We start from the raw sequence: 18,721 nt of genomic DNA, 5'->3' as shown, positions 1-18,721 counted from the left end.
AGATTAAAGCTAACCTCTACGAGCAAACTCAAATGGTTCAAATGGCTCTGACCACTATGGGACTTAACTTCTAAGGTCATCAGTTCCCTAGAACTTAGAACTACTTAAACCTAACTAACCTAAGGACATCACACACATCCATGCCCAAGGCAGGATACGAACCTGCGACCGTAACGGTCGCGCGGCTCCAGACTGTAGCGCCTAGAACCGCTCGGCCACCCAGACCGGCTACGAGCAAACTCAAGACAGAAAAATTCAGTTTCAGCGCTAAACGCAGTCTGTAATATCTCGCTGTCATTGATTACCTAAAATTACCATCACAATGGCCACATAAGCTTCCGCATTACCAAGGGATGAGGAGTCGTCACTGACACTAGGTTATAGGCGCTACAGGTAGATTCTAAACGCAAAAAGAATGATGGGAAGGAGAGTAACAGCCAGTATAGTCAATATGATGATGAAAATGACGCGGAAAAGTATTAGAAATGAAAAAAATTCAAAATTTAAACCCGGTAATTGGAGAAAAATAATAGTCATACTCCTGATTAGATTCAGAAAGAAAAAATTGCTCCATTTGACGAAATTCGAACCTACGACCTACAACACGTCACGTTTGTACCCTAACCACATTGCGCTGTGCTATAATTGTGGTCACCCCTCGAAGCGATGAATTGCGGCCTTCACAAACGCGGTTTCACGCACGGTCGTGCGAAGTTTATCCAATGCAAGCCGATCACTACGATATGGTAACTGTGCATTTGACGCTGAATCGCGTCTTGTGCGGAAGTATACAGTAGCGTTTTGTTAGTGCTGCGTCGGAAACAAATGTATTTCTATAGCATAGTTGTGTGTGTGTTGTTTTCGGTGTGGTTATAATGTGTGATGAAATAACCCATGATTCGGAATCCAAACGCATCACGAAAGAATGCCGAACAATCAACTGGAAGTGAAGTAATTGTTGTGGCTGTTTGGTCGCGGCGATCGGTTCGGGCGTGACGTTCAGCGCTCTGATTGGAGGAAACCATCTACGACGCGTGAAGTGTCAACTATCAAGAAATTACCCATTACTGCGTGGCGGTCACAGTGGATCATTACTCAAGTTTAGAAAGTGTCGGCTAGTACAGAATATCTTGAGTGTATGAAATAGGCAGCGATGTTACAGAAACCAAAGGAACAGAAGTCGGGAAAGAAAAGAAAGCGGGGTGATCCGAGCCTTGTTTGACGTAATCCATGTAAAATCGGCAACCACTAATCTGCAACCAAGTGCCAACGAGGACTGCTCATCGGTTGGTACCGCGGAAGCTCGCGTGGGGATAGTTTTAGGTAATCAATGACAGCGAGAGACTACAGTTTGCTTTAACCGTTGAAACTGAATTTTTTCTTTCCTGTAAAATCTCGAGCTTTCGACAAAATCCTTGACTATTCGGGGGGGACGCTGCCGTGTTGACCATTTCTAGCTAGCCCACGGACGGCTGATAATCAGTCAGCGTACGTCATCTTTACGCAATGCTGCCAGAAATCGTGTCCATGTCTGCACCACTAAGATTATAATGCTGTTGTGGCTGACGAACATTCTAATTCATAATGCTTTTTTAATAACAAATACTCAGAGTGCAGAAGTGTGGGACAATATTGTACTTTCATCCAATATGATCCTGTCTTTGTTCGTGACACTGTGTGTCCAGCAGCTACCGTCGTCTCAAGCTCTCGATTTTTAATGTGGATTCGGTGCGGAAAAGACCGATCGATGTAGATGCTCCCGGACAAACTTCCAAATTCCAGGTACCCAGAGGCCGATACTGTCCTTAATCAGTCACAGCGTGTCCTTTTCCTTGGGGGGTCGGTAATTGGCTATTATGGCTCTTCTTCCCAGGAGCTAACTGTGTTTTAAGATATAGCGCCGCAGAAAGGAACAAGCAATAGGTAGATCGTCACGCGATTCTGAAACGTGTTCTCTTTGTTGTTGCTCGAAAAGCGGTAACATATCTCGAACCCGACAGCTTTTTTTTTTTTTTTTTTTTTTTTTTTTCCGCAACACGTCTACTCCAACTACCACTCCGCTTTTGAAGTCTGTTAATTCTCGTCGCGCGGCCGTAAGCCCGTCGGAAACCTTTTCACACGAATCACTTCTGACGTGAGTTGTTGTTCTGGTCTTCAGTCCTGAGACTGGTTTGACGCAGCTCTCCATGCTACTCTATTCTGTACAAGCTTCTTCATCTCCCAGTACCTACTGCAGCCTACATCCTTCTGACTCTGCTTAGTGTCTTCATCTCCTGGTCTCCCTCTACGATTTTTACCCTCCACGCTGCGCTCCAATACTAAATTGGTGATCCCTTGATGTCTCAGAACATGTCCTACCAACCGATCCCTTCTTCTTGTCAAGTTGTGCCACAAGCTCCTCTTCTCCCCAATTCTATTCAATACCTCCTCATTAGTTATGTGATCTACCCATCTAATCTTCAGCATTCTTCTGTAACACCACATTTCGAAAGCTTCTATTCTCTTCTTGTCTAAACTATTTATTGTCCACGTTTCACTTCCATACATGGCTACACTCCATACAAATACTTTCAGAAACGACTTCCTGATGCTTAAATCGATACTCGATGTTAACAAATTCCTCTTCTTCAGAAACGCTTTCCTTGCCATTGCCAATCTACATTTTATATCCTCTCTACTTCGACCATCATCAGTTACTTTGCTCCCCAAATAGGAAAACCCCCTTTACTACTTTAAGTGTCTCATTTCCTAATCTAATTCCCTCACCATCGCCCGACTTAATTCGACTACATTCCATTATCCTCGTTTTGCTTTTGTTGATGTTCATCTTATACCCTCCTTTCAAGACACTATCCATTCCGTTCAACAATGTCATCGCTGAACCTCAAAGTTTTTATTTCTTCTCCATGGATTTTAATAGCTACTCCGAACTTTTCTTTTGTTTCCATTATTGCTTGCTCAATATACAGATTGAATAACATCGGGGAGAGGCTACAACCCTGTCTCACTCCCTTCCCAACCGCTGCTCCCCTTTCATATCCCTCTACTCTTATAATTGCCATCTGGTTTCTGTACAAATTGTAAATAGCCTTTCGCTCCCTGTATTTTATCCCTGCCACCTTCAGAATTTGAAAGAGAGTATTCCAATCAACATTGTCAAAATCTTTCTGTAAGTTTACAAATGATAGAAACGTAGGTTTGCCCTTCCTTAATCTAGCTTCTAAGACGAGTCGTAGGGTCAGTATTGCCTCACGTGTTCCAACATTTCTACGGAATCCAAACTGATCTTCCCCGAGGTTGGCTTCTACTAGTTTTTCCATTCTTCTGTGACGAATTCGCGTTAGTATTTTGCAGCTGTGACTTATTAAACTGATAGTTCGGTAATTTTCACATCTGTCAACACCTGCTTTCTTTGGCATTGGAATTATTATATTCTTCTTGAAGTCTGAGGGTATTTCGCCTGTCTCATACATCTTGCTCACCAGATGGTAGAGTTTTGTCAGGACTGGCTCTCCCAAGGCTGTCAGTAGTTCTAATGGAATGTTGTCTAGTATGGGGGTCTTATTTCGACTCAGGTCTTTCAGTGCACTGTGAAACTCTTCACGCAGTATCATATCTCCCGTTTCATCTTCATGTACATCCTCTTCCATTTCTATAATATTGTCCTCAAGTACATCACCCTTGTATAGACCCTCTATATACTCCTTCCACCTTTCTGCTTTCCCTTATTTGCTTAGAAGGGAACCTCCCCATCGCACCCCCTCATATTTAGTTTTAAGTTGGCACTGTGGATAGGCCTTGAAAAACTGAACACAGATCAATCGAGAAAACAGGAAGAAGTTGTGTGGAACTATGAAAAAAGTAGGCAAAATGTACAAATTGAGTAGTCCATGCGCAAGATAAGCAACATCAAGGATAAGGTAAGCTCAAGAGTATCGTGGTCCCGTGGTTAGCGTGAGCAGCTGCGGAACGAGAGGTCCTGGGTTCACGTCTTCCCTCGAGTGAAAAGTTTACTTACTTTATTTCCGCAAAGTTATGATCTGTCATTGACGTCTCTGTTCACTGTAATAAGTTTAGTGTCTGTGTTTTGCGACAGCACCGCAAAACCGTGCGATTAGTAGACGAAAGGACGTGCCTCTCCAAAGGGAACCGAAAACATTTGATCGCAAGGTCATAGGTCAACCGATTCCTCCACAGGAAAACACGTCTGATATATTCTATTCGATACTGGTGACGGCATGTGCGTTACATGACAGGAATATGTTGTCGACCCACTAAACTTGTACACTTGGCGAATGGGTAAAAAGATTCTTCTACCTTGCCCGATTTAGGTTTTCTTGTGGATGTGATAATCACTCCCAAAAAAGTGATGAAAACATAAGAGTTTGTCACATAAACTGCAACAAATGAATGCAACAGTTTCACAGTCGCACGGTTGTCCCTGTGCTCTGTCAAAACATATGTTTTTAACGTTTTCAAATTTTTCCGTCTGTAGACCGTCAAATCCTGCACATGTCCAAGCAAATCTGAACATGTGCTGGAATTTTGGAGAGCGAAGTTGATTATGTGTGAGTAAATAAACTTTGATAATTCTTTGAAAATAAAAAATTAAACTTTTCACTCGAGGGAAGACTTGAACCAAGGAACTCTCGTTCCGCAGTTGCTCACCCTAACCACGGGACCACGGCGCTCTTGCACTCATGTTGACCTTGAATCTGCCTATCTTCCACATGGACTACTCAGTTTGTATATTTTGCGTATTTTTTTCGTAGTTCCACACAACTTCTTCCTGTTTTCTCGATTGATCTGTGTTCAGTTTTTCAAGGCCTATCCTCTGTGTCAACTTATAACTAAATCTGAGGGGGGTGCGATGGGGAGGTTCGCTTGTTAGAACTATGTTTCCATCAAAGCCCTTGATATTCATGCAAATGGTTCTCCTTTCTCCAAAGGTCTCTTTAATTTTCCTGTAGGCAGTATCTATCTTACCCCTACTGAGATAAGCCTCTACATCCTTACATTTGTCCTCTAGCCATGTCTGCTTAGCCATTTTGCACTTCCTGTCGATCTCATTTTTGAGACGTTTGTATTCCTTCTTGCCTGCTTCATTTACTGCATTTTTATATTTTCTCCTTTCATCAATTACATTCAATATTTCTTCTGTTACCCAAGGATTTCTACTAGCCCTCGTCTTTCTTTCCCCCATTCCTGTCAATTGTTCCCTTATGCTCTCCCTGAAACTCTTTACAACCTCTGGTTCTTTCAGTTTATCCAGGTCCCATCTCCTTAAATTCCCACCTTTTTGCAGTTTCTTTAGTTTTAATCTACAGTTCATAACCAATAGATTGTGGTCAGAGTCCACATCTGCCCCTGGAAATGTCTTACAATTTAAAACCTGGTTCCTAAATTTCTGTCTCACCATTATATAATCTATCTGATACCTTTTAGTATCTCCAGGGTTCTTCCATGTATACGACCTTCTTTTATGATTCTTAAACCAAGTGTTGGCTATGATTAAGTTATGCTCTGCGCAATATTGTACCAGGCGGCTTCCTCTTTCATTTCTTAGCCCCAATCCATATCCACCTACTATGTTTCCTTCTCTCCCTTTTCCTACTCTTGAATTCCAGTCACCCATGACTATTAAATTTTCGGCTCCCTGACGTGAGTAAGCCGTTGCATTTGCTGGAAGATGTAGAGTTGCCGGTCAGTTGCAAATCGCATCTCCGCGCCATGTCGAGACTGCAGCCAGCCACTGACCTGTCAGGCAGTGTCCCCGCCGCCGGACAAGCTGTCGGGGCCGGGCTGGCTGGGTGCAGCACCTGGCGAATCGACCGCGCGGCCCCGAGCTGTGATTGTTGAAGAGTCACGCGGCGCGCTGTGGGGGTGGATTCCAGGCGCGGCGAGGCGCGGACAAACGCGCCCTCCAGTGTGCACGCCACGCCGACCCGGCCCGCATCCTCTCTCCTCCTCCTGTTCTCTTCCGCTTTTGTTTTCGTTTTTCCGTGCGGCACGGCGCAGCTTCCCTCCGCCGCCCTCCTCTCTCTCTTCTTCCCTTCGCCCTCCGCCCCCGCGTACAAACAGCAGCCGGTAATGGGTCTCCGCGGCCGTAAATAATGGACGCCAGACGCGCTCCAGAGCTGGGGGCTCTCCCCGTGGCGGAATATCGCGCCCTATGGCCGTGCCAGCATAGGCAAGTGATTCCAGGACACACACACACACACACACACATTATTCTTTAAGCATGTGGAATCCATGCCACACAGGACAAAAGAGCGATGCACAAATTTCTATGATGCATACTGATATAGTTTCTTTTTAAAGAAAAAAAAAACAAGAGAAACGTAGAAGACAGCTTTCTTATTCCAAAACGAGAAAAAAAAAAGGTCCAGTAAACGTGAGGTTTAGAACGCATACTTGACAAGCCGTGAGTACTTGTTCATCTTCACCACTGTGAAACAAATCTCTTCTACTGCAAGCTCTTTGCTATCCACGTTTTGCGAGGAAATAGCATGGACCATAACAAGAAAATTTTCCCGGCAAACATAGGCGCCGGCCGGAGTTGCCGAGCGGTTCTAGGCGCTACAGTCTGGAACCGCGTGACCGCTACGGTCGCAGGTTTGAATCCTGCCTCGGGCATGGATGTGTGTGATTTCCCTAGGTTAGTTAGGTTTACGTAGTTCGAAGTTCTAGGGGACTGATGACCTCAGCAGTTAAGTCCCATAGTGCTCAGAGCCATTTGAACCATTAAACATAAGCTCTAAAACGCATACGTTAACAGCAGTGAGCATTTGTTCACTAGAAGAAATGGTTCAAATGGCTCTGAGCATCACACATAGCCATGCCAGAGGCAGGATTCGAACCTGTGACCGTAGCAGCAGCGCGGTTTCGGACTGAAGCGCCTAGAACCGCTCGGCAACAGTGCCCGCTTCTTGTGGAACACATCTAATCTATTGTACAAGTGCTAATTGCTCTTAAGATATGCATTTTAGAGCCCATGTTTATTGGAGTTTTTTCCTTATTTTGGTCGACACTGCCTCCTCCCAAAATATGGAACGCAAAGATCTCGCAGTCGAAGAGATGTTGATTCGCAGTATGAACAACTGCTCATGTCTCGTAAGGTATGCAGTTTTGAGCCTGTGTTTGTATTTTATGCCAACCGGGAACCTAGAAACGACGGAGAGGCTCCGTTCCCGCCGCAGTCGCAGTGGTCCACAACCCCATGACGACTACCGTAGTCCACTTCACCCCTCCGCTGCCCCACACCGAACCCACGGTTATTGTGCGGTTCGGCCTCCGGTGGATCCCCAAGGGAACGTCTCACACCAGACGAGTGTAACCCCTATGTTTGCGTGGTAGAGTAATGGTGGTGTACGCGTACGTGGAGAACGTTTGCGCAGCAATCGCCGACATAGTGTAGCTGAGGCTGAATAAGGGGAACCAGCCCACATTCGCCGAGGCAGATAGAAAACCGCCTAAAAACCATCCACAGACTGGTCGGCTCACCGGACCTCGACACAAGTCCGCCGGGCGGGTTCGTGCCGGGGACCAGGCGCTCCTTCCCACTCCGGAAAGCCGTGCGTTAGACCGCTGGGCTGACCGGGCGGGCCGAGCCTGTGTTTACTAGAATTTTTTTTCTTGTTTTGAATGAAGGAGCCTGTCCCCAAAGTGCGTAAAAGCATTTTTGAAACTCCCCGTATACGTCACGTAGATACAAGGTGTTCCGAAGTACTTGCAATATACGTTCAAGGGTGTGATCTCATCTTGGGCAAGAAATGTCCACTAATACTTACCGAGCGAGGTGGCGCAGTGGTTAGACACTGGACTCGCATTCGGAAGGACGACGGTTCAATCCCGCGTCCGGCCATCCTGATTTAGGTTTTCCGTGATTTCCCTAAATCGCTCCAGGCGAATGCCGGGATGGTTCCTTCGAAAGGGCACGGCCGACTTCCTTCCCCGTCCTTCCCTAATCCCATGAGACCGATGACCTCGCTGTCTGGTCTCCTTCCCCAAGAAACCCAACCCAACCCCACTGGGGGTGCTAGGAGCCCCTTCAGTATTCGCCGGCCGTGAGAAGACGTGGTTTCGCTGAGCTAGCGGCGTCTAATAAACTGAGATCTGCATACCACTTCCCACAGTAAATTGGTAGTGTGATTTTGAACAAGAAAATCTTGACGATAAGTGTTTCTAAGGGGAGAAACATATTTTAGAAGCAAATAGTGATCTTTGATTTTGCTGGGGTTACCTGCTTTCATACAGAGCAGACGACTGGATTATAGGCAACACACGAGGCATTCGCACGCTACGGACTGTCTACGCCCTCCAGCCTCTCAGGGACATAACCAATACTGAAGGACGCCTAGCGTTGCTACGAAGCGTCAGTGAACATTTTGACTATAACAAATGTTGTTTCCCACTATGTGATCGATCACCCCCGGACGTTTGATTCAAAGACCTTGAAACACTTGGATAGGACAGCACAAATGAGTACAGGTTTGCTTAATAGATGAGAGTCTCGGAAACGATGAAAAAACATAACAGGCAGACTCTTTAAGGTAAACGTCAAATAATCCGCGAAAGCCAGTTAGAAAATTTTTGGAAGCTTAAGTAAGAATACGATTTTTGTTTTTTACCCGATAAAGAACTTTTAACAGCCAATAAATGCGGATGAATGATTACTACATGACTAACTACGCTAAATACAAACATAACTACACGAATTGGTTCCGCTGAACGAAAGGTAGTCGTGGTGCAGGGGTAGCGTATACAGTTCGTGTTTACGTGCTAGGAAAAGGACCTGGGTTCGATTCCGAGTCGTTCTTACATTTCTACTGACTCAGTTACAATTTTGCATACAAAGTTTTATGTACACTGTTTACACTGCATCGCTAAGTATATTTTTAACGTCTTGCCAAAGAACTTGATCTTCACACCTATCCCAGCATATCACACACATTTTATTCCTAATAAATTTCAATGAACCAAGAATTTTACAGATGTTCGATATTGCAAACGTAATTCATCAGCAGTCAATGTTAAGGCCAAGCGTTTCATTTATTCTAAACAGTCTGTAAAAGTAAAGCTTACAAAATTTTTGAAAAGAAAGTCAAACGTTTTGTGTAATGATTTGTCTAAAAGTATGAAATAAGAAATATTAGGGAAACGTTTGGTGCCCCTCATTTTCTGTTCATGATATCGAGAATCATTCAAAGGCACGCAGAACGTTTCTCTAATCTACTTATTTCTTTTACAGAAATCATTTCATAAAATATTTGACTGATTTCTTTCATTTTTTAATTTCAAGTTTTATTAAAAAAGCATGATCTTATTGACTCCTTGTTTGCGTTACTAACGTACTTGATTCGAAAGAAGCCTTTTTGACATTTAAATACCGCACCAGTGTATCTTTTTATGTGCAAAATAGCTAGGTCTTGAACAGATGAAATATTTGACACTTCATTTACAGCAGCTTTTCGTGAAATATTTCAATTTTTCCTCAGCTTATTAATTATGTTTTGTTAATTACTCTGATTACTTTCAAGCAGTTAAATATTTTCATGCCAAATTAAAACCCATGCTGGTCACTTTGATACACGATTTACCTCTTTCTCTCCCTTTGTTTGACTATGAAAATTTGGACAAAACCTCATGGTGTAAGCTATAGGGAGTCTTGGTTTCGCTCTGCTCACGCGTTTACAAAAACGTATCGAGTGTTAATCATATGATAAAATAGTCCTTCCTGCGTGCTGTCATTTCCAAAATTCGTCGTTTCGATATCTTGAACCTTTTATGGGATACGACGATTTTTACGACCACTTGATTCCCGAAGCGCAGGAAAGGCTCGGACGTGCCGCGAGCGACCCGTCCGCGGATATAACAACCAGTATCTCACGAATGAAAAGAGATATCATTCTGGTCTCAACTTATAAATACAATATAGATATTGGTTACATTTCGTGCGCAGTAATGTATGGCCTTAAATGAACTATACGGAAAGTCTACACAATGGGATTTTACCTCTGCAAATTCTTAAAAATTTCGTGCAGCCATGTACCCAATTTCGTGCAGCACAGTAACTATGAGGAATAACGAAAATAAATTCAGACCTTTATCGTTTAAAGATATCCAGTTACAGGTTGCGGAAGAATCAAATTTTTTCACCGAATAGTTTTCTTAAAATCGGATGTTAAGTAATTCATAGCTGCCGTCGCGTCCGCTCCACTGCTTTGCCGAGAAGACACGTGGCTGTCGCTGTCTGTCGCGCGTGCTGCAGCGACAAGATTCAAACGTCGCCAGTTGCAGCGGGAGACAGGCAGCGACACAGATGTCGCTCACGTAGGACACTTCCGTAACTACACCTGCGCCTGTGATTTGTCGCCTGAAGCTGTCGTTCCTTCTGTCGCTCACGTGGGACACGGCCTAAGAGTGGCTGGTGACGTTCACGCAGTAAGTATTGGACCGCTAAGGGAGAATGGGAAATTAATCTGGGTACGGCGATTATTGGATCTACCTAAAACTACGTCCGCACAGGCCTTGGAAGGCTCAACGGTACCGACCGGCCGCCGTGTCAGCCCACAAGCGTCACTGGACGCGGATACGGAGGTGCATGTCAGTATGTCGGCCGTATGTCAGTTTACGAGAGAGGAGCCGCTACTTCTCAATCAAGTAGCTCCTCAGTTTGCCAAACAAGGGCTGAGTGCATCCCGCTTGCAAACAGCGCTTGGCAGACCGGATGGTCACCCATCCAAGTGCGAGCCCAGCTCGACAGTGCTCAACTTCCGTGATCTGACGGGAACCGATGTTACCACTGCGGCAAGGCCGTTGGCATTGTATGTACCAGCCACTGTATTTTACGTTGCGGAGCGCACTTACACACCGCCACGTCTTGCTCTGCTTTGTGAAAAGTGAGTGTGTGTGTGTGTGTGTGTGTGTGTGTGTGTGAATGCCCGCGGTGATCTCTTGGAATATTTTGTCTTCTGTGGATTTTTAGCAGTAGGTCTGTCTCCTTTTGGCAGAGGAATGTGCTACTTGTTTGCTCCAGAAATACAGACAACCATTTCTCTTCCTGTAACAGGACAGACACCGCCCGGCGGTAGCGCAGAGGAGTCGCCGCAGGTGAACACCTGTTGTGGCGACGGCAGACAGGCCCCCCGCAGGCACGCCGTCAGAACACGCCGGGCCCTCCAAGCGACGAGGAGAAGCAGAGTAGCCCTCCACCCCACGAGGGGTGGCGCGCCGCAGCCCGAGCCAGAAGAATGCACGACGCAGTGGGAGACGGGGGGAAGGGAGAGGGGGCGGGGAGGGGGGGGCGAGATTTTTTTGTGCGAGCGGGAGGGCGGGATCCGCGCGGCCGCCTGGGGCGCGTGCTGGCTCGTAGCTCCCCTGCCATTGTCTTCCGGCGCACACGAGGCATCTGTCACCAACACGCGCGCCACAGTTGCTGTGGTTATAGTGGTTCGGCCCCCCACTACGATCCCATCGCCATGTGCAGGAAACCAACACCGTGATTTTTTTTCTCAATATATTAAATCAGCCGCATCTTGTCCTAATGACGGAAGTTATAGAGATGGGTTTAAAGTTATTTTGTAGGGAAACACATCAAGGTGTGTTTTTTTTTAAGATGTTGTATGTGGCACCCGTTGGTTACCCAGCACGCACCCCATCCTAAGTCAATTTCTTCCCAAACTCGCTGTAGCATTGCAGGTGTAACATGCTCTGTGGCGGCGTAAACTCCTTTTCCAAGTTCAGGTAGAGAAGCCGGCACAGGAGGTACAAACACGACATCCTTGATAAATCCCATGTCGTTGTTGTTGTTGCGGTCTTCAGTCCTGAGTCTGGTTTGATGCAGCTCTCCATGCTACTCTATCGTGTGCAAGCTGCTTCATCTCCCAGTGCGTACTGCAGCCTACATCCTTCTGAATCTGCTTAGTGTATTCATCTCTTGGTCTCCCTCTACGATTTTTACCCTTCACACTGCCCTCCAATACTAAATTGGTGATCCGTTGATACCTCAGAACATGTTCTACCAATCGATCCCTTCTTCTAGTCAAGTTGCGCCACAAACTCCTCTTCTGATTAGTTATGTGATCTACCCATCTAATCTTCAGCATTCTTCTATAGCACCACATTTCGAAAGCTTCTATTCTCTTTTTCTCCAAACTATTTATCGACCACGTTTCACTTCCATACATGGATACACTCCATACAAATAGTTTCAGAAACGACTTCCTGACAAATCTATATTCGATGTTAACAAATTTCTCTTCTTCAGAAACGCTTCTCTTGCCATTGCCGGTCTACATTTTATATCCTCTCTACTTCGACCATCATCAGTTATTTTGCCCCCCAAATAGCAAAACTCCTTTACTACTTTAAGTGTCTCATTTCCTAATCTAATTCCCTGAGCATCACCGAATGCCATAAAAAAGAAAAAATCGAGTGGTGTCAGGGCTGGGGAACGTGGGGGCCATGCAATTGGCGTATCACGGCCAATTCATTGACCAGGAAAGCGGTCCCGGACGTCAGCCAGGTAGTGGTTCACTTCAGGGCTACCACGAACATTTTCGAATGTTTGTCATGCATTTTCACTGCCCCAGATTCTACAGTTGCCTCTGAAGTGAAAAGTCAACTCGTCAGAAAAGATGATTTTGTCCAAGAATGTTCATCCTCATGTAATCGATTTAACATATACGCACAGAATTCTTGCGAGCAATTTTATCAGTGTCATTTATTGCTTCTACGATCGTCGGTCTGTGCGGTTTTAATTACAATCGGCTTCTCAACACCCGCCAAACAATCGTCTGTGGGATTTGCAATTCGCAAGTTGCACGACGGGTCGATTTGATAGTGCCGTTCACGAAACGTTGTCTCACTCGCTCAGCGACGTCGTCAGATGTGCTTGGACGACCTGATGATTACCGAGCACCCTGTTTCTACAAAACATTTATACCACTCATAAATTGTAGGCTTACTAGGAGGATCCTTAGGGTACTTTGTACGGAAATTACGCTGAACTGTTGTCGCCGACTTCGATTCTTCTGGGGTCCAGTGAAGGCAGCCATCTTTAACGCAACTGCCGCTAGCGCTCCTTACGGTGCGATTCGGCACTAGCGAACTACGCGAGACAAAACTTTATATCTTTCTCTACAAATTGACACTACAATCACCTCTGTAGGTACTATGAATTAATGTATATGAATTTTCAAAGTTGTAAAGTCTTTTTTGAAACACCATCTATACTTCATTTATAATGTAAAATTCATTCACTAACACCAATAACACCACGTTTATGTTACGTAATCCTGGAAACACATTAAAATCTTTTACATAAGAAATTGTTTAGAAGGCTGAACCTCCTGCGTGCTATTAAGCAACATTCGATTCATAGCCTCATAAAGGAGGGGAGAGGACAGCTACAAAGCCGATTGCAGCCCTCATTAGCTGGATTAAAACAGATATCTGCACACCACAAATATTGCATACAAGTCGATCCTTCCGCGGAAGGACGAGTCCATGCGTCCCAGGACAGTGCGTTACCCGGAGGCGCGTTAAGGGAACTTCCTCCCACTGCAGAGGCCGGAAAGAGGAACTCCATATCCGTGTGGTGGATATCAGGAAATAGACAAGTTTAAAGGTAATATACTGATCGTGCCCTATTTAGAACGGCATAAAAACAAACAAATCCTCTTTTATCAACTTTTTCGAAGTGTTTTACCAATCAACTAAGTTATTGAAGTGTAAAAATTTGTAATACTATAGCTGACAAAAATGTTCAGAGTCGTCATTCATTTAACGTGTGGTGCGATACTACTGATAATATGACTCAAGGCTCGATTTATTACAGACAATCATTTTAATCGAGAAAGTTGTCGACAATTTCCGCACAATTTGTTATTGCAGTACGTCTTCGTGTTCCTGCGAGGAAAGAGTTGGAGCATAACTACAACAGGATGCAAATCTTTCAGTATCAGTGGCATAATGCCTTTAAAAAAAGTCACTTAATGAATTGGCGATGTTATTTGTTCAGTCGTATTATTGTCTATTTTTTTAAAAAAAGTGTATAAAAATTCGTTTGAGGTCTTCCTAAGAGACAGTCTCCACTTTAATCTATAAGCGCAGACCAAATGTGCTTTAAATTCAAGGAAATAGTATCGATGTCAATTGAGATATATACTGAATAAATTGATAAGAGATGGTACTGATTCCCAAAGTACAAAAACCAGGTCAGAAACCTATTGCATAAACTCGAAATTTAGCACGAACTTCAATGCGAGATGCTTTTAATAGCTTCCACAACGAAAATCCGTCTGGAAATCGGCAGAAAATGAGATATTCTGGTCGTGTGTAAAGTACATGGCACCATCACTATCTCCACTGCGCGATAGCAATAGTAATGCACTAATGGCAGTGACACTAAAGTGGAATTACTGAACACTGTTTTCCGAAATTCCTTCGCCAAAGAAGACGACGTAAATTTTCCAAAATTGGAATCAAGAACAGCTGCCAACATTAGTAACTTAGAAGTAGATATGCTCGGTATAGCGAAACAACTTAAATTACTTAATAGAGGCAGGGCCACCGCTCCAGACGGTATACCAATTAGATCCCTTTCAGTGTATGCTGACACTATAGCCCCCTATTTAGCAATCGTATACAACCAGTAGTTCGACGAGAGGTGCACACCACAAGACTGGAACGTTGCAGGGATCACACCAATACTCAAAAACGAAGTAGGAGTAATGCGATGACTTACAGACTCGTATCACACGTCGTTTTGAAGTAGGGTTATGGAATATATACTGTGCTCCAAAATTATGAATTATCTCGAAGAAGACTATGCACTGAAAAAAAGTCAGCACGTATTCGAAAAATATCGTACTTGAGAAGCACAACTAGCTCTTTATTCTCACGAAGTAATGAGTGTTATCGACAGGGGATGTCAAATTGATTCCATATTTTTAGATATCCAGAAGGCTTTTGACAACGTTCTTTGTAAGAGGAAAACTGTGTGCCCATTAACTATCACCTCAACTGTGCGACGGGATTTCTGATTCTATATCACAAACGTCGCAGTTGGTAGTAACTGACGGAAAGACATCACGTAAAACAGAAGTAATATCTGGCGTTCCCCAATGAATGCCATACGCTCTCTGCTGTTTCTACTCTACATAGAAGATTTAGATGACAAAATACACTTCTTTAGATTGTTTGCACATGATACTGTCATTTACCTTCTTGCAAAGTCATCAGATGATAAAAACCAATTGCAAAATGATTTAGACAAGATATCTATATGATGCGAAAAGTTGCAACTGAGTATAAATAATGAAAAGAGTGACGTGATCCACGTGTGTACTAAAGGACTCCAGTAAATTTCGGTTCCACGATAAATCACACAAATCTAAAGGCAGTCATTCAACTAACCACCTAGGGATTACCATTACGAATAACTTAAACTGAAATGAGCACATAGATGATGATGGGAAAGCTAACCTGCTGGCCGTTGTGGCCGAGTTCTAGGCGCTGCAGTCTGGAACCGTGCGACCGCTACGGTCGCAGGTTCGAATCCTGCCTCGGGCATGGATGTGTGTGATGTCCTTAGGTTAGTTAGGTTCAAGTAGTTCTAAATTCTATGGGGCTGATGACCTCAGATGTTAAGTTCCATAGTGCTCAGAGCCATTTGAATCATTTGGGAAAGCTAACCAAAGACTACGATTTACTGGCAGAATAGTTGCAGGATGGAAAAGGTCTACTAAAGAGACTGCCAACACTACACTTGTCCGACCTCTTTGGGGTATTGCTGTGCAGATATGATATGCCAGTTGGGGTAGCAGTCATTGACATAAAGGCGTTTTGCGTTGCGGCAGAATCACCAATTTCCTCCTCCGAATGCGAAAACATTTTGTTGACGTTCACCTACATTGTAATAAAGTGAGAGAAATCAGAGCTCGCACGGAAAGATTTAAGAGCTCGTTTTCCTCGAACGCATTTGGAGAGAGAAACGATAGAGAAATAGCATGAAGCTGGATCGACGAGCCCTCTGCCAGACACATAATTGCACGTAATTGTGAATTGCAAAGAACTCGTGATGATGTAGATAAAAACAGAAGTGTACAGGCAGTGTTCCCAAACTTGTTCGTGTTTTATGTTCTTATTTAGAAAGAATGTAGGTAGCACTTCCGATTGACGTAATACAACACAGAAATTCTTTTATTTTTCGAGCATTTTTATTATTATTATTATTATTCTTTCTTTTCTCAGACTTTATGTCTGGTCAAAAATGGACAGTGACGCGGACCTTGATCAAGCGTGACTTCCTTTTAACTGTACAGTATATGTTACATTGCATTTAGGAACTTTCGGGTAATTGAACACGTATCAATAATTACAGATTTCTGTAGTTGTGTATAGAAGTTTGGATGTAGCTGTATTGCGTTGATGTTCTGGTGGATATTGTGTGGTATGACTCCTGTAGTTGATAGTATAATTGGTATAATGTCAACTTTATCCTGATGCCACATGTCCTTGACTTCCTCAGCCAGTTGGATGTATTTTTCAATTTTTTCTCCTGTTTTCTTCTGTATGTTTGTTGTATTGGGTATGGATATTTAGATTAGTTGTGTTAATTTCTTCTTTTTATTGGTGAGTATGATGTCAGGTTTGTTATGTGGTGTTGTTCTATCTGTTATAATGGTTCTGTTCCAGTATAATGTGTATTCATCATTCTCCAGTACATTTTGTGGTGCATACTTGTATGTGAGAACGTGTTGTTTTGTCAGTTTATGTTGTATGCCAAGTTGTTGATGTATTATTTTTGCTACATTGTCATGTCTTCTGGGGTATTCTGTATTTGCTAGTATTGTACATCCGCTTGTGAGGTGATCTACTGTTTCTATTTGTTGTTTGCAAAGTCTGCATTTATCTGTTGTGGTATTGGGATCTTTAATAATATGCTTGCTGTAATATCTGGTGTTTATTGTTTGATCCTGCATTGCAATCACGAATCCTTCTGTCTCGCTGTATATATTGCCTTTTCTTAGCCATGTGTTGGATGCGTCTTGATCGATGTGTGGCTGTGTTAGATGATACGGGTGCTTGCCATGTAGCATTTTCTTTTTCCAATTTACTTTCTTTGTATCTGTTGATGTTACGTGATCTAAAGGGTTGTAGAAGTGGTTAGGAAATTGCAATGATGTAGCCGATGTATTTACATGAGTGATTGCTTTGTGTATTTTGCTAGTTTGTGCTCGTTCTATAAAGAATTTTCTTAAATTGTCTACCTGTCCATTATTATTATTATTATTATTATTATTATTATTATTACGCCATTTTGATACCGTATAGTATAATTTATATGGAACGTTTATATTATGTAACGATGAATTCTCAACAGTGGAAGACACTTCCAGAAGTTTAAAGACTGTAACAAGTCCGAAAATCTACGAAAGAACGACGGTATATGGCAGGAAAGGTAGGAGATTAAATATCAACGCCCAAGGTACTTAGACAAGAACTAGAGGTGATCTGAATACAAGTCCAAGAAGAGAAGTGAAAGGACGCTGACTCACGAGGAGGGAGAGAGTCAGCTCATGCCAGCGGCCTATGTGTCAGTGGGTCTCAGGAGGCGGGCGCCGAACCCACGCCCCTCTGGCTGGGCGGCCTGCCAGCTGTAAGGAAACGACCTGCCAACCAGCGCCGCACAGCGATCAATGTACTCTAGCAGGTAGCTCAATGCCGCGCTGGTGGTTGCCAAGTACCTGGTGATCAAAAAGTCAGTATAAATTTGAAAACTGAATAAATAACGGTATAATGTAGATAGAGAGGTACAAATTGACACACATACTTGGAATGACATGGGGTTTTATTAGGGCCAAAAAAATACAAACGTTCAAAAAATGTCCGAAGATGGCGCTTCATCTGATCAGAATAGCAATAATTAGCATAACAAAGTAAGACAAAGCAAAGATGATGATACAGGAAATGCTCAATATGTCCACCATCATTCCTCAACAATAGCTGTAGTCGAGGAATAACGTTGTGAACAGCACTGTAAAGCATGTCCGGAGTTATAGTGAGGTATTGGCGTCGGATGTTGTCTTTCAGCATCCCTAGAGATGTCGGTCGATTACGATACACTTGCGACTTCAGGTAACCCCAAAGCTAATAATCGCACGGACTGAGGTCTGGGAGGCCAAGCATGACGAAAGTGGGGGCTGAGCACACGATCATCACCAAACGACACGCGCAAGAGATCTTTCACGCGTCTAGCAATATGGGGTGGAGCGCCATCCTGCATAGACATCGTACGTTCCAGCAGGTGTTTATCAGCCAGGATGGGGATGATGCGATTCTGTAACATATCGGCGTACCTCTCACCCGTCACGGTAGCAGTTTTGCTGTCCAGCGCCATCTGTCGGACATTTTATGAACTTTTTTTTGTTCTAATAAAACCCCATGTCATTCCATGCATGTGTCAATTTTTAATTCCCTATCTACATCTTCCGTGGTTTATTAAGTTTTCAAATTCATACTGACTTTTTGATCATCCGGTACATTCCGGATACGGCGTCGCTTCGAACCACTCGTTGGCAACAAACGAGCCAATGTTTGCCGTTTTTGTTGTTGTTGCTATTGTGGCTTTCTTGATGCAGATCTTATCACTGTAAGCTTCTCCTTCTTTACAGCTAGTGCATTGTTTATCGACTCTGACCCAATTACTGTTGTC

This window comes from Schistocerca piceifrons, chromosome 3 (genome assembly GCF_021461385.2).
Source record: "Schistocerca piceifrons isolate TAMUIC-IGC-003096 chromosome 3, iqSchPice1.1, whole genome shotgun sequence".
Taxonomy (NCBI): Eukaryota; Metazoa; Arthropoda; class Insecta; order Orthoptera; family Acrididae; genus Schistocerca; species Schistocerca piceifrons.
This window is presented reverse-complemented; position numbering follows the sequence as displayed.